This window comes from Triticum aestivum, chromosome 7B, assembly GCF_018294505.1.
Source record: "Triticum aestivum cultivar Chinese Spring chromosome 7B, IWGSC CS RefSeq v2.1, whole genome shotgun sequence".
In the NCBI taxonomy this organism is placed as follows: Eukaryota; Viridiplantae; Streptophyta; class Magnoliopsida; order Poales; family Poaceae; genus Triticum; species Triticum aestivum.
The window spans coordinates 33,817,947-33,832,787 of record NC_057813.1 but is presented as its reverse complement, the minus strand read 5'-3'; the positions used below and the strand labels follow the sequence as shown (position 1 = coordinate 33,832,787).

Here is a 14,841-nt window from a genome sequence, read left to right as displayed (position 1 = left end):
TTTTAGATCTTTTTTCAAGCTTTGTTAGGGTTTGTATCCCGTTCAAGAAGGCGAGACGGCGGCGGCTCCCTGAAGATGGAATAAAGGTCTCCCCACCTAGCCCCCGTTCCGGTGATGCGTTTAGCATCATCGGTGGGCGTGTGGAGGTGTGTCTCCGGCGGATCTGTCTTTGGTGGATTTGATCGGATCTGTTCGTCGTTCGTGTTCGTTTATGTGTCCTTAGGTTGGATCCTTTTGATCTACACTCTTCATTTGCGGCGGTTGCTGTTCTGGTGTGTTGCTTCTATGGAGCCTTAGCACGACGACTTCCCGACTGTCTACTACAACAACGTTTGCCCGGCTCCGGCGAGGGAGGGGCGATGATAGCGGCGCGCCTTCGGCTCGCTTCAGTGCTTGTAGTCGTCGCTAGGTGGTCTACGGATCTGGATGTAATTTTTATTATTTTCAGTGTTCGTTGTACTACCATGATTGAAGATGAATAGATTGGAAGTTTTTCCCGCACAAAAAAAAAGAAAGATGCATGTATATATATATATATATATATATATATATATATATATATATATATATATATATATATATATATGGTATTTTTGATAATTTTAATGCATGGGTTATGCACAAATCTTCTTTTATCTTATGTCAGTCATAGTGAATATTTGTAACTTTTCGTGAGTTATATCTTATAAGCATTTTTATGCAAGTTATGTTGATCAATTAGTAGAATATTCTCTGATATAATTTATATATAACAATCTTCTTTTTCTGAAAATCTTAATTTGAGCGCGAAGGCCGATGGTACGCAGAAAAAATTTCACGCCAAATGTTTAAATGGATTTTTGTTACTCCTAATTTTTTTTTCACATTAAGCTATAAGCATAACTTTGGAATGTCAGATTTTCTAAAAATGTTTTACGCAACATAATTTAATTGGGACGACGGATGAATGATGTACCAAAATTTGGGAGGAGGAAACGATCCACGTTTCGGTGGTGAGATTCAAAACCCACAATGGTGGCATTTTTTCCCCGCCGTCCAATTCAAAGGAAAAAAGATGCGGAGCAGGCCCCTTGATTGCACGGTTTGAAGGCCCAGCCTGAAAATTTTATTTGTGAGTGGATGGACAAATTTCTTAGTACCACCTCACATAGATATGGGAGAAAATAATTTTATATGGTGGACAAAACAAAAAAAATCCACCTTCCTTTATTAATAGGTATAAATTAAAACATCTACAGTCAGAACACCAAATCCTACCCCTCAAATGCCTGCAGACGCACCCGGTTGCGTCCGCGGACAGTGACCGGTGACACCTCAGATTATCATATCCACAACCGGATACCGCAATTACGAATCCTCAAATCCATACAACTACATGCACGTGGAACCTAATCTTGAGCGGAGCTCGTTCGGCTCCGTATTGTCCATGTCCAACGGATGGTTGTGTCCCTCGGAGTGTTGGTGCGGTCGCCGGCGAGGTAGAGTAGAAAATGGGACACACACTAGCTCATGGGACTTGAGGCGCCGCCATCTCCCATGCCCTACTCTTCCTCGTGAGAGCCCGTCACTTGCACGTCGCCGCTCGATGTGAGGTCAACGATGGATCCATGGTGGTTGGAGGCCAACACGTCCACCATGACGCGGTTGTGGCACCTGGGGTTGTCGGCTACCCGTATCGGCGCGGGAGAGTGCAACTCCGCCTCGTCGACGTCCATCGCGAGGGCTGCCGCGACCTCCCGCACCCTCTCCCTCGCATGGCGGGCACGCCGTGCCATAGCCTCAGCGGACGGGCCATGGAAGGCCTCCTTGTCAGCGTGCCAACGAAAGGGATGCGCCTCTACAGCGTCTGGACACCAGATAGAGCGCACCGCCTCTGGGGAGGCAGCGACGAGGCCCCTCGCGCCGAGTCTAAGCTCCATTTGAGCGGACACTATGAATTCCTGCTGGATGGAATCCGACGCTGTCGGGTGTTTTCCTAGCAGGCGCGGCGGAGAGCAATGTGGACGACCATCTCCTCCTCGGGCTCGAGTAGGATGAGGTCCCAGACTCCCAGTTCACAGATCGGGTGACGAAGGACTCGTATCTGCTACCCGCCATGCCGGAGAAGGCCGGAGATTGCCAGACAGGGGATTGGCAACAGAATGGAGTGGAGTGGCTAGAATTTGGTCCGGCAAGAGAATGGGGACGGATATATGTGGGGTCGGTGGGCAGCGTGGGCCGGATCAGACGTGGCGGACACGCTCGGGTGCGCCTAGGCCTCTCCATATCCGCCCCATGTTTGGGCTGGATATGCGGGGTGCCGGTCTACCCAGATGATTGAGGCCAGAATGAGGCGTCTATTTAGGTCGGCCTTTTTTGACCGAACAATGATCGGGATGTCCGCCTGGGCGTTTGAGGTCGGTTTGAAGCGCCCAGCTGTAGATGATCTTACATATTCTAGATACAACAAGATCGTTTCCAGTCTTCCTCACTTAGTGACTTTTTTTAGAGAATACCATCATGGTTGTGTATATTAGTTTGACATAATCGTTACATCATCCACAATTATAGTAATAAGGAAATCAGGAGGGTCTCATCCAAGACAACATTCTGGTGACCCTCCGCAAACTTTTTGATAAAGAGTGTTTTATTAACTGAAAATGTAGCATTAAACGGACAGAGCATAATGAGCAATATTCGACATCTTCATAGTTAGGAAGCACACGACCAAAGACGAGAAGTCTGACAAAAGAAATGCTAAAAACCGACATACCAGTAACAGTAAAGTCATATGTGACCGATAGTATGCCTATGTCGAAGAAGGTAGCGGAACGATCCGAAGTTTATGTTGCCACCCATATTGGATAAAAACCTTTCTGATCACACCCTTCAACTGCATACACACCGCCTTGACAACAGTTGATACCGTGCAAACTTAGTTAAAATATGTGCGGCTCCCTCCCTTAAGGCCTTAAAGACTTAGCCCTACCTTGTGAGCTGGTGAAAATCCTTTAGGCCTAACTCTGGATGAATTGGATCATTTACTGATCATGATTTTGTCCTCCACTCCAATAGATCATGCCCCCCCCCCCCCCCCCGGCCTTGCCAGCGCCGGGAGGGTGGGGAACTAGGTATAGCGGTTGGAGTTTATAGGCCCGGTAACATTTTATTTGTTTGCCTGGACGTCCTCTGTGTTAGCCATGGCGCTAATGGCGTTGGTGGCACTCATAGCTAGTAATGGCGTTGGCGAGATCTTTGCTGATGTTGGAGCTTGTTTCAAAAGTTTGAATTCCTACAAATATTTATCCTAGCTTCAGACCCTCCTCGATAGATCATTTTTGGTCTTCTTATCGTGGTTATCGGGCCAATGGTATTTACAATAATGTTCCTGCTTGCTCCATCATCGACTTTGGTGGGCGTCTCCCTGGTGATGTCGACAATGTAGTGCCCTCTTTGGCTTGCGCCAGTCGATAAAACTTGATAAAATGGAAGTCAAGGTTGGCTCATGTGCCTCCACTTGGAATGTTATATCGTTTATCCTCCTCTCACTAGTCGTTGCATGAAATTAGAAAAATAATAGGCCATGCGTTGCTTTGAGAATTTATATTTTCTTTTTTTCCCTCTAAAGCTGGCTTCTAATGCAGTATCCACGTTAAGCCACAATAGCCAAAAGAGAAGTGTCGTTGAATTATCGAGGATCAATCAACTCCTTTAGATATTGACAGTTAGGGCCTACAAAATGTCATATTCTTTGGTTAAATGGTGCGGTGGCTGCGGCGAGCGCGACGGCAGCGGCGGGCGCGACCGACGCGGTGTAGCACGGACGTGGGCATGGAGAGGGAGTGGCCCCGCGGGCGCGAAAGGAGAGCGGCAGGCTCGGGCATGGGCGTGCATAGGAGCGGGCATGTGCCACGGGGTCACTCCGAGGAGCTCGGTGGCTACCCCTGCAATGGCCATGGCGGACGGCGGTTCTCGGCCACGGCGAAATACCTAACAGGAGCAAACGAGAGGGGAAACATGGGAAAGGCAAGAGGAGATCATGGCGGTGTCAATGGCGCCCTAGGGGAAGACATGGGAGCTCGGGGCGGTGCGGATTGAACGGCAATGTCGTGGTGGCCCAAGGTTGAGGAAGACGGCAGCGACGTTGATGCGGGGGTGTTGGACTTGATCTCGTTGGCGCAGACGAAGTAGCGAAGGCATTCGGAGCTGCTCGATAAGCTCCTAGCCCGCAGGGAGGGCAGTGGCCATGTGGACGGGGTCGTTCATGGTGGCCGTGGCGTCTGACTTCGTCCAGATCGACGGGATCGAGCGAGCGAGGAGGAGAAGTGGATTTGGGAGGGGGCGTGAGGAGGAGTGAGGCCATGGGGGCAGGGAAGGAAGGGCGTCACCCTTATCCATTCCCCTTCGATGCCAGCGAGGTGGTCGGGCAGGAGCCCGGTTCTGTAGCGACGCGGCTCGGGGAACAGGAGAAGACGACCGCGCGGGGACTGGACCACCGAGCCGGTTCGGTGGCAAGGCCCGGGGGCAGGGAATCCCCTTTTACATCGTCCTTTTGGTTCTTCAATGTACTAGATGACCCGGTGCGCCAAATGGCGCAGAGACCCATTTGAAACCATGTTCGTGTTGAAAAATATTTGCCTTTTTTAGTAATTTTATGTTTGATCAAGGATAGAGAACATGTCAAACCCAAAGTGTTTTGAACGTGTATTTGGACAATGTGCCATTTGGCTCTATGTTACCCAAGTAAGGTGCAAGGTCCAAATTCAAGCATCAAGGGTAATGATTCTAAACCTTTTGTAACAGAAACGTTTGCATTTGTTAGTAACTTCGAGTTTTAGCACTGAGGGTAATAATTCTAAACCTTTTATATGAAAAATTAAGGAATACCTATGTTCAAACTATATACCATGTGAAGCTAACTCAAACTGTGCAAGTTGAAATATTTAGAGACCGATCATAAAATTGCCGGCTCAACTCTACTGCAACGCGAGGGCCGGCTTGCTGCACCTTCCCCACATAATTGGCCAGAAGGTATTTTAAAATTTTGAATTGTCTACATTAGTATTTCTTAGACACCATATAGGAGATGAGAGAACAGTAAAAGAATTGTTAAATGAAAACTATGTACCTTAGCTATTTAAGGCTTATGAAAACTACAATCTTGAAAGAGGAAAACAACATTAGAAATCTTAATGTTCCTGGTCCTGAATAGTGTATTCGTCTAAATATGTAGTTGATCACCCGGTGCAAAGTAAAAAACTTCTCATGATATACCACTGGGAACCTAAAAGCAAGTGATCACACATACAAACATTCCAAGGGAAAATGCTTAAACTCACAACTCAAACAAATTACTAACAGGACCATGTATGATTTTGCATCTTAGAATCTACATAAAACAGAACATTGCAGGTAACCTCTACCTAAATCTCACTACTAACTTTATTCAAACATTTATTCCTAGATCATCCGTACTCCTTCTATGTACAAATCATGCAATATCTCTGTCTAAATCAATGCCAATGCATGCGCATGCACAAGTGTGAACTAAACAACATATATGATATAGCATAATTATATGATTTAAAATAGATGCATGATCAGGGGAGGAAGATGGTGAAGCCAAAGATGAGCAACTGAGATTGGGGAACGACGACCGGCGAGCAGAAGCCCATAGTGATGGCCGGCTCCATTCGACCATGACACGAGGAACGCCGGAGCTCCGGCCTGGCTGCTCCTTCCCCATGCCCGTCCTACTCATCCTCCCGTGCTTCTCCACACCAAGCGTGAAGACCACACCAGCCAGGCTCTCTTATGGCGACGACCTGCGCCCGATCCAGAATCACGATATGTGGCGGCGCCGGATCGAGAACGCGGAGAGACGCTGTCCTGTGGGGAAGAGAAAGAGGGTAACATGGTATAAAATAAAGTAGTCATTTTTCATGTAGTGAAACTTTAGTTTTGGGCAAGATGATCAAAAATAAAAATATAACTAATGCAACAGAAGAACCACATATGGAGGCACTCAAGTGGACAGACACAACAGTTCAAACAAACCCAAAAATATCTTATTGTTCACCTTAAACCTTCGGAGGTTTAAACTGCTAGTTGAACTGAAAGGCGCCGTTGCTAGGTGACAAAAAAATCAGTACGCTCTGCAGTAATTTGATATGATAAAAAACAGTTGGATAAAGACCAAATAAAGTTATTACCTAGCGAAGTTAGGGCTGCCATAAAAATCTGAACAGTTCCATAAGTTGTCTCTTGATATTATATGATTCATAAAGGAACATGACACATGATTGTGCAAAAATGACCTATTGATTCAGTGCCACACTACAGGAAAGGGGATATCAGTAGTCATTAGAATACAGACTGATAGAAATTATGCACCTGATATTACTTACTACTTCTCTCATCTAGCTGCAACTGGTTTAGCAAAGAGAACCCAATACCCAAAATCATGAAATGGATGTTCTCTTGGTTAGTATACAAGACTGCTAATTATCTCTGTTGCCTCACCACAGAGCAACCAAGCAAAGGGCCATGGAGCACCTCACAACAAAAGGAACCTGAAACCTAAAAACAGAGGAATGATATTTTGTAACGCCCTCGATGCGGCTATAGCTCCCACGTGTCGAGGCACGGCTTAGAGGCATAACCGCATTGAAAGCAATGTCGCAAGTCAGGCAATCATTACAACATCCCATGTAATACATAATAAAAAGGGGGAGATAACATAGTTGGCTTACACTCGCCACGTCACATCAGAGTACATAAATAACATCCATCAAACAAACACTCATGGCCCGACTACGGCGCCAAATAGAAAAGACCCCCCAACATGCGACAAGGTCCTGAATCGATAACCCCAACTAGGCACCACTACTGATCATCTGGAAAGGACACGTAGTAACGCTGAGAGTCCTCGTCGAACTCCCACCTGAGCTCGTAATCGTCAACTGGAGCAGAATCACCTGGACCTGCATCTGGAGTTGTAGTATCTGTGAGCCACAGGGACTCAGCAATCTCACACCCACGCGATCAAGACTATTTAAGCTCATAGGAATGGATAAGGCAAAATATGTGGAGCTGCAGCAAGCGACTAGCATATGTGGTGGCTAACTTATACGCAAAGAGAGCGAGAAGAGAAGGCGAAGCACGAGCGAGAAGCTAAAGGAACATCCTGCGCAAGCATAACTCCAACACCGTGTCCACTTCCCGGACTCCGCCGAGAAGGGGCCATCACGGTAACACACACGATTGATTCATTTTAATTAAGTTTAGTTCAAGTCATCTACAACCGGACATTAACAAATTCCCATCTGCCCATAACCGCGGGCACGGCTTTCGAAAGATCAATCCCTGCAGGGGAGTCCCAACTTAGCCCATGACAAGCTCTCACGGTCAACGAAGGAATAGACCTCCACCCAAGACACACCGATCAGACTCGGTACCTTGGTACAACAAGATGATTCGACAGGTTAAAACAAGTCCAGCAACACCGCCCGAATGTGCCGACAAATCCCGATAGGAGCTGCACATATCTCTTTCTCAGGGCACACTCAGATGAGACTAGCTACGAGTAAAAACCAACCCTCAAGTTTCCCCGAGGTGGCCCCGCAGGCAGCTCAGTTCGGACCAACACTCAGAGGGAGCACTGGCCCAAGGGGGGCTAAAATACGATGACCCTCGGGCTCCGGAAACCCAAGGGAAAAGAGGCTAGGTGGCAAAAGGTAAAACCAATGTTGGGCATTGCTGGAAAAGCTTTAATCAAGGCGAACTATCAAGGGGTTCCCATTATAGCCCAACCGTGTAAGGGACGCAACAATCCGGGAACATAACACCGATATGACGGAAACTAGGGCGGCAAGAGTGGAACAAAACACTAGGCGAGAGGCCGAGCCTTCCACCCTTTACCAAGTATATAGATGCATTAAGATAACATAGCAATATAATGATATCCCAACAAGTAAATAAATGTTCCCACGAGGAACGGCTCCAATCTTCACCTGCAACTAACAACGCTATAAGAAGGGCTGAGCAAAGCGGTAACATAGCCAATCAACGGTTTGCTAGGACAAGGGTGGGTTAGAGGTTCAACATGGCAGTTGGGAGGCTGACAAGCAAAAGGTAGGCATCGTAGCATTGGCAAAGCAAAAGAGCGAGCAAACTAGCATAGCAAAGATAGTAGTGATTTCGAGGGTATGATCATCTTGCCTGCACAGTTGTCAGAGTTGACTGGATCCTCACAAGCAAACTCAACGGGCTCCTCGGTAGCAAACTCGTCTCCCGGCTCTACCCAAAGACAAACAAACAACAAGGACACAATCAACCACGGGCAAGACCAAGCAATATGATGAAATGACGATATGCTATGCGGAATGCAATGCGGGATGCAAAATGCAAGATATGACAGGAAATGCATGAACCTGGCCTCAACTTGGAAAACCAAGTGTGCCACTGGATAGAGGGGATGAAATCGCTTGAAAACGATATAAGGATCATTGGAATCGGAGCTACGGTTTGGAAATGGCGAGCGTTTTAAGATATGACACCGGTCTGCGATTTACAGCAAGTAGGCATCTAAATGCAACGAAATGAACATGCTACAGCCACCAAACATGAAAACAAAATACATGGCAGTGATGTACACAAGATGGTTGACAAAACACTAGCACTGAGCCATAGGCAAATTCATCCATTAAGAGGTTCAAACAAGCATGGCTAAAACGCAAATGCAAAACAGATTTCAGACTTAGTGAAATTAACACTAGTCTGAAATTTCAGATCACGAAGCTCTCTTCGGAGCAGCAAAACAACATGATAGAGGACCTGAACATGACAAGTAAGAACATGGCATGGAGCTACTCAACAAGCTTAATAAAACACCCAAAGTGACCTGGGGCCAAAAGGGGTTCACAAAATACTCTACCGAGCTCACGAACATCGCTCGAACACAATCAGTTTTCAGACTTAGTGAAAACTGAGACATGCTGAAATTTAACTCACGAAGGCATGTAAACGAGCTCGATGCACTCACTACAGTGCAAGTCATAGCAAGGAAAGCATATGACCAGCAAGAAGGCACAAAGTTCTAGCTACACATGGCAAGAACGAAGGCATAGCATGCATGGAACACTAACGGTAGCATCGGCGAAATCGCAAACAAGTTAACGATCTGCCCAGATTAACAACGAAGCAAAAGTTGAGCTCGATTGAGTCAACCTAGAGCACTCCACAAATGCCAACAAAGACATGGATGGATAGAGCATAACATAAATATCAAAACTCCCTTACTGATCATCCTCAAAAGAGGCACGGATCATTAGGAAACAAGCTGGACATATAGCATCATGAACTAAAATATCCCAGACTTAGCGAAAATCACTAAGTCCCTGAAATCTGCAATCTCAGGTACCCTACTTCGCAAGCTTGCACAAGACAACACACACATCCTAAAAATGCATGGGTGGCACCTCTGGAAAGAAGACAAAATGCTTCACAATACATCCCAAAGGGGCACAGGCATATCATGCACGGATTAAATATAGCAAAAATGACAAAAGTGCATGATGAACTAACGGATCTGCAATTTAACTCACGAAGCCTCCTTCTACCAGCATTTTGGGTATCAAGATGACCTCAAATGCAAATGATGCAATGGAATGAAATGATGTACATGTGGAGACGAAGATTTTGATATATCATACGCCTAAAACGGATCTACGGTTGCGGAGATACGAGCAGTCAAACATCGCATAAAAAACTAGGGTTTCTGGACAAAAGTCAACGGGGGGGGGGTTGGATCTGAGATCTGGGACCTCACGGAAACCGAGGCGGCGCCGGAGCACTGTAGCAACCGGAGGCGGAGCTCGCCGGAGACGCGGCCGCCGGTCGGGGAGGAGGCTGCCGGGGCGGCGCCGGCGTGGAGGCGGGCGGCGCGCGCCGGTGCTCCCGGGCGGCGAGGGGAACCGCGGGCGGCGGCGGTGGTCGTGGTCGGCCGCGGGGGAAGAGGCGAGCGGCGGCGGGGAGGCGGCACGCGGCGGCGCCGGCCACCGGCGTCGGGGAAGGAGGCGGCGCAGGCGACCGGGGTCGGGCGCGGGGGCGGCGATGTGGAGACGGGCCGCGGGGGCTCCCCGTGGGCCTGGCGGGCCCGGCGGCGGCGATGTGGGCGCGCCCACGTGGCGGCACAGCGTTGGCTGAGGCGGGCGGCGGGGTGGAGCGGACGCTGTCCGGCGCGGGCCGGACACGTCCGTCGGCGGCGGAGGAAGGAGTTTTTTTTTTTTAGGGTTTCGGGGAGAGGGAGAGATCCGAAAACGGAGGGGTGTATATATAGGCATAGAGGGAGCTAGGAGAGTCCAAATGAGGTGCGGTTTTCGCCCACACGATCGTGATCGAACGCTCTAGGACATGGAGCAGAGTTTGGTGGGTTTTGGGCCAAATTTGGGGGGGTGTTGGGCTGCAACACACACGAGGCCTTTTCGGTCCCCCGGTTAACCGTTGGAGTATCAAACGAAGTCCAAATGACCCGAAACTTGACAGGCGGTCTACCGGTAGTAAACCAAGGCCGCTTGGCAAGACTCGGTCCAATCCGGAAATGTTTAAACCCCACACAAGAAAGAAAGGTAGAAATGACCACCGGAGGAGAACGAAACGCCGGAATGCAAAACGGACAACGGGGAAAATGCTCGAATGCATGAGATGAACATGTATGCAAATGCAACGCACGTGATGACATGATAAGAGATGCACGAAAAAGAAAACAACACACGGAGACAAAGACCCAAACCCGAGAAATAAATATAACTTAGCGCCGGAGACGGCAAGAGTTGGATACAAATATGGAAAGTATATCTGGGGCGTTACATATTTCTTGTAACATGAACCATCAAATTAACTACACTCGCTGCACAGCATGCGATCGCCACCATAGAAAGGCTACCCTACTACTTAACTCTCTCCACAAACTACAAAAAAGCAAGAAAATCAACCCAAACAACATTGTAGGAACGATATAGACAAGACAAAAGAATCTCAACTTGTTCGCTCTTTTTTAGTTGAGTAACTCCTTCCAGAGTAAATGGTGAAGCTGGCCGCAAGAAAGAAACACACAAAAAACCCGAGAATAGTGCACCAACAAGAAGGAAAATAATCTACATATGGACAAACTGACAGGGTTTGTGCTTCAGGAACCGAAAGATTTGGGGAGAGAGAGAAGCATACCTAATAGAACTTCACAGGCATGTCAACCCCTTGTTTATTCTCCAATTTCAGCCCTAGCATTGAAGGAAGCCCAACCCTCTCATGAACAAACTTTAGAGTGAAGCTCATTGATGATGGCACTGTTAGCAGTCAGAAACTGTATAAGCGAGGTTATTCCGCCTTCTTGGCCCTCTTAAATAGCTTGTACATACCTGTTTTAGAGTCAAGAGAAAAAAATGATATCAACTAAGCATATCTAAAATCCATCATAATACATACAAAGAATGTGTTATGTCTGAAATAAAATGGAACATGCAAATTAGATAGTTATTTATAAGTGAAATACCATTTTAGGTGTGTTTTCACCAAAGAGATACAGTGAACAGTCGAGCACGTAATTATAAATTGATAATTATCATTTATCAGTAAGATCTTCACACTTCTCGGGGAACAAATAAAAAACCAGGTGGTTTACCTTGATACAAAAGTGACCTTATTCAAATTCATTTTCAGATGACAAACACTATAGTGGAAGCATCAACCCTAGCGAAATACCATCAAGAAATGGTGCTACTTAATCATAGTAGAAAGGATAAAAATGCATATAACACAAAAAAGGAATAATACATGTCAGGCCTGCTCTTGCATACCAAAATAACATGGCCTCTTGCAAAATATAGAGATCTAGGAACGGCCCATAACACCAAAAGATGTAGCAGAGGAAGATACCAAACTTATCACAAGCATCTCCATTATGACTGGAATATACCCTGGAAATTAATACAAGCTAGGTATATCACATATGCACCATAATAATTTCAAAAGAAGTGCAAAAATATGTACCCAACATAGAACATAGGTCGTTGTGTATAAGAAACAAAAAGTAGTTTGCATATACAAGGATAATACAGGAACAACCGTGATTGTCTGTGTGTAAGAGAGAGAGAGAGAGAGAGAGAGAGAGAGATGGTCTGCAATATCCAGGAGGGAAATTCCTCTCGACATCTCCTGCCTTGCCATGGCCGGTTGCACCTCGGGGTCTTGTAGGTAGTTCGAAGGGCCAGTACTCCTGTTTCTCCATAGGATGGTCTTCAGTAGGATTCAGAGTGAACAGGTTGGAGGTTCTATATAGCCTATTGATCTGCTGATAATTAGGTAAAACTAAGCAAGAAAAGCAAAGGATTGTCTCTGTATTGGCTTGTTTAATATGATAATATCTGCTGTCTTGGTCATTGTAAGGGTAAAGTAAATTCATATAGGTGCATAGCAAAGGTATTGCAAGGAAGGTATTCAGCAGGCCAAAGCAAAGACATGAAATATCTGTTTTTTTGTTTGTAGACACATCATTAAACATCTTGTGTGCATGACAAAAATAGGAAGTATGTAAAATCTGGGAACTATCTAAGTGAGTTTACTACACAGTTTTTATTTTTGGTGAAGAATATATGCTCTGGGGCCTAATTACTTAGATCGAATGAAATATTAGCATAGTAAAGAGCAGAGAGCAGGAGAAACCAATGTGTAGACAATTAGTATAGAGAGGCTAGCTGGTACTCACCTGTGCTTTTCTGGTTCGATTAGGAATTTAGGATGCTGATCTTTAAAACTGAGGTAGTGCAGTACAACAATCAATATAAGATAGGAAGTGAGCCTGATAGAAAACGATGTCGGCAGCGCTAGATGACCCGCGGACGCAAGAAGCCAAGAAGCCAATTAAAACCAATAATTCTATGGGTATTGGGAACCATTATATATGTGAATACCTTAAATCAATCAAAAGAGAAATAAAGAGCCTGATTTAAACCATGATTTATTTGCCCATAGACCATTACATTATTGGCTGGACAAAAAACAAATGCTTTGATGCCATATTGTTCCAAAATGGGTTCAGTATCACAAAGCAAAGGAGATCCACAGACCATACTGCAAGTATATCTTTCAAGCTTCGAAAAAAAAGATACGGATCAAAAGAGGCTATCACATCATCCTGGTCATTAACATCATAACCATAATTTTGGATTTCTGAAGTTGCAAAATACTTTCTGGACAACGTCCATAGATTATACAACAAAATGGAGAAGAAAAAACAAATGAAAACATACAAATTAACATTAGCAAGACGAGCGGTAAACCTACTCGAAAGGTAGTCATCATCAACAATTCTTGCTTCAGTAATGACAACCAACCATCACATATATCCATCCATGATACATAAAGGGGGGAAGTAAATTACCTTGGACGAGAACGAATTAATTGTCAGGTTGCTGCAGCTGCCAAAAATGCCCCAGTTTAGTACATGGATTCTGTCAATGCAACTTGCATAGTCACCTGGGTACACAGAAATAGACAAAAATAATGCATCAATCAAAAGGAACCAAAACAAGCAGAGCAGATCTCGTCGACGCAGGCCGACGCCGGCCGATGACCCTCTCCCGTCAGCCGCCACACCTCCCTCTCCTCTTTCCTCTCTCTTTCTCCCTCCTCTCCTCTCCTTCCTTCTCTCTCTCCCTCTCATCTTCTCTCTCTCCCTCTCATCTTCTCTCTCTGCTAGGGTTCATGCGGGAGGAGGGGATTGGGGAGGCTGGGGATGGGCGAGGGCTGGGGATGACGAGACGCCGCCACGCATGAAGAGGAGGAGAAGAGGTGGCGCAGAGGGAGAGAGAGGAAGGAGAGGAGGCGGCGCTGAGGGCAAGAAAGGAGACGAGGACGAGGACGAGGCGGCGGCGGCGGCGGCGGCGACAGGAGAGGAGGCGGTTGCGGGGGCCTTTTCTCTCGCGCTGCCCGCTCGCTTCCCTTTTTCTCTCGCTGTTCGCTTCGCTGCGCCGCCTGCTCGCTTTCGCTGTCCTCGTCGCTACAGTAACGCGCACACTGTTCATGCGTAAAAAAGGAGACGCGGCGACGGCCGCTAGATAGCCGGACTCCTTCATCCTTTATATGTTCAGTTCTAATCTGTTTCTCCTTTTTAACACCGTTTTCTATTTATTCTTATCAACTAAATAATCTTTATTCCTAATGTCTCAGTTGGTAGTCTCCAGATTTATTTTCGTCCCACCTTCCGAGTGAGGGAGAGGGGGAGAGACAGTGAGGAAGAAGGAGGGAGAGGGTGTGTGTGAGAATTTGATAGTAAAAAAGGTCGTCAATGTCACTTAATATGTATGAGAATATTAAATGTAATATTAACATAATTGATATTGAATTTTTAAAGTTAATATGGTCCCGTTGCAACGCGCGGGCGTTCTTCTAGTATTCTCTAAGTATTGCAAATATTTAACTAGTTTATTATAGAAACAAACACTTATACACACAAATCATGATCTGAAAAACCCACGGCGACAACGCGGTCGAAGGACGGCAGGAGGTCATCCAGCGTGTCGGCCATGCCTTCCATCAGTCGCTCAATCTTCAGGAGGCGAGGCGGGACGTCGTGGAAGGGCCGGTCCTCGACCATCATGTCTTGCTCCACCCCCTCAGCGATGGTCCGGACCTCGGCCAGCTGGGACCTGATCTCGGCGAGACAGCGCCGTGCCTCGACGCACTCCTCCATTGCGGCCAGCAGGCGCTCCCTCTCCATGCTAGCTTCCATCGGATCCGGTTCGCCGTTCGCGCGTACTCGTGCTCAGTTAGTTCTCGTTCTACCTGGAACTCGCTCGCTCGGCT

At 46.6% G+C, this 14,841-nt stretch overlaps 1 long non-coding RNA gene across 2 annotated transcripts; it reads right to left on the bottom strand.

The window, feature by feature from the left end:
* Positions 1-5,304: 5,304 nt before the first annotated feature.
* Positions 5,305-14,087, bottom strand: LOC123162987 (uncharacterized). 2 transcript variants are annotated; one of them, XR_006481623.1, is made up of 4 exons: positions 13,418-14,087; positions 11,835-12,860; positions 11,206-11,396; positions 5,305-5,868 (listed from the first exon to the last, which is right to left on the bottom strand). It is a non-coding gene; the product is annotated as an uncharacterized lncRNA (long non-coding RNA). The 2 variants fall into 2 exon arrangements; XR_006481622.1 differs by having other exon boundaries at positions 11,835-14,063.
* Positions 14,088-14,841: the final 754 nt, after the last annotated feature.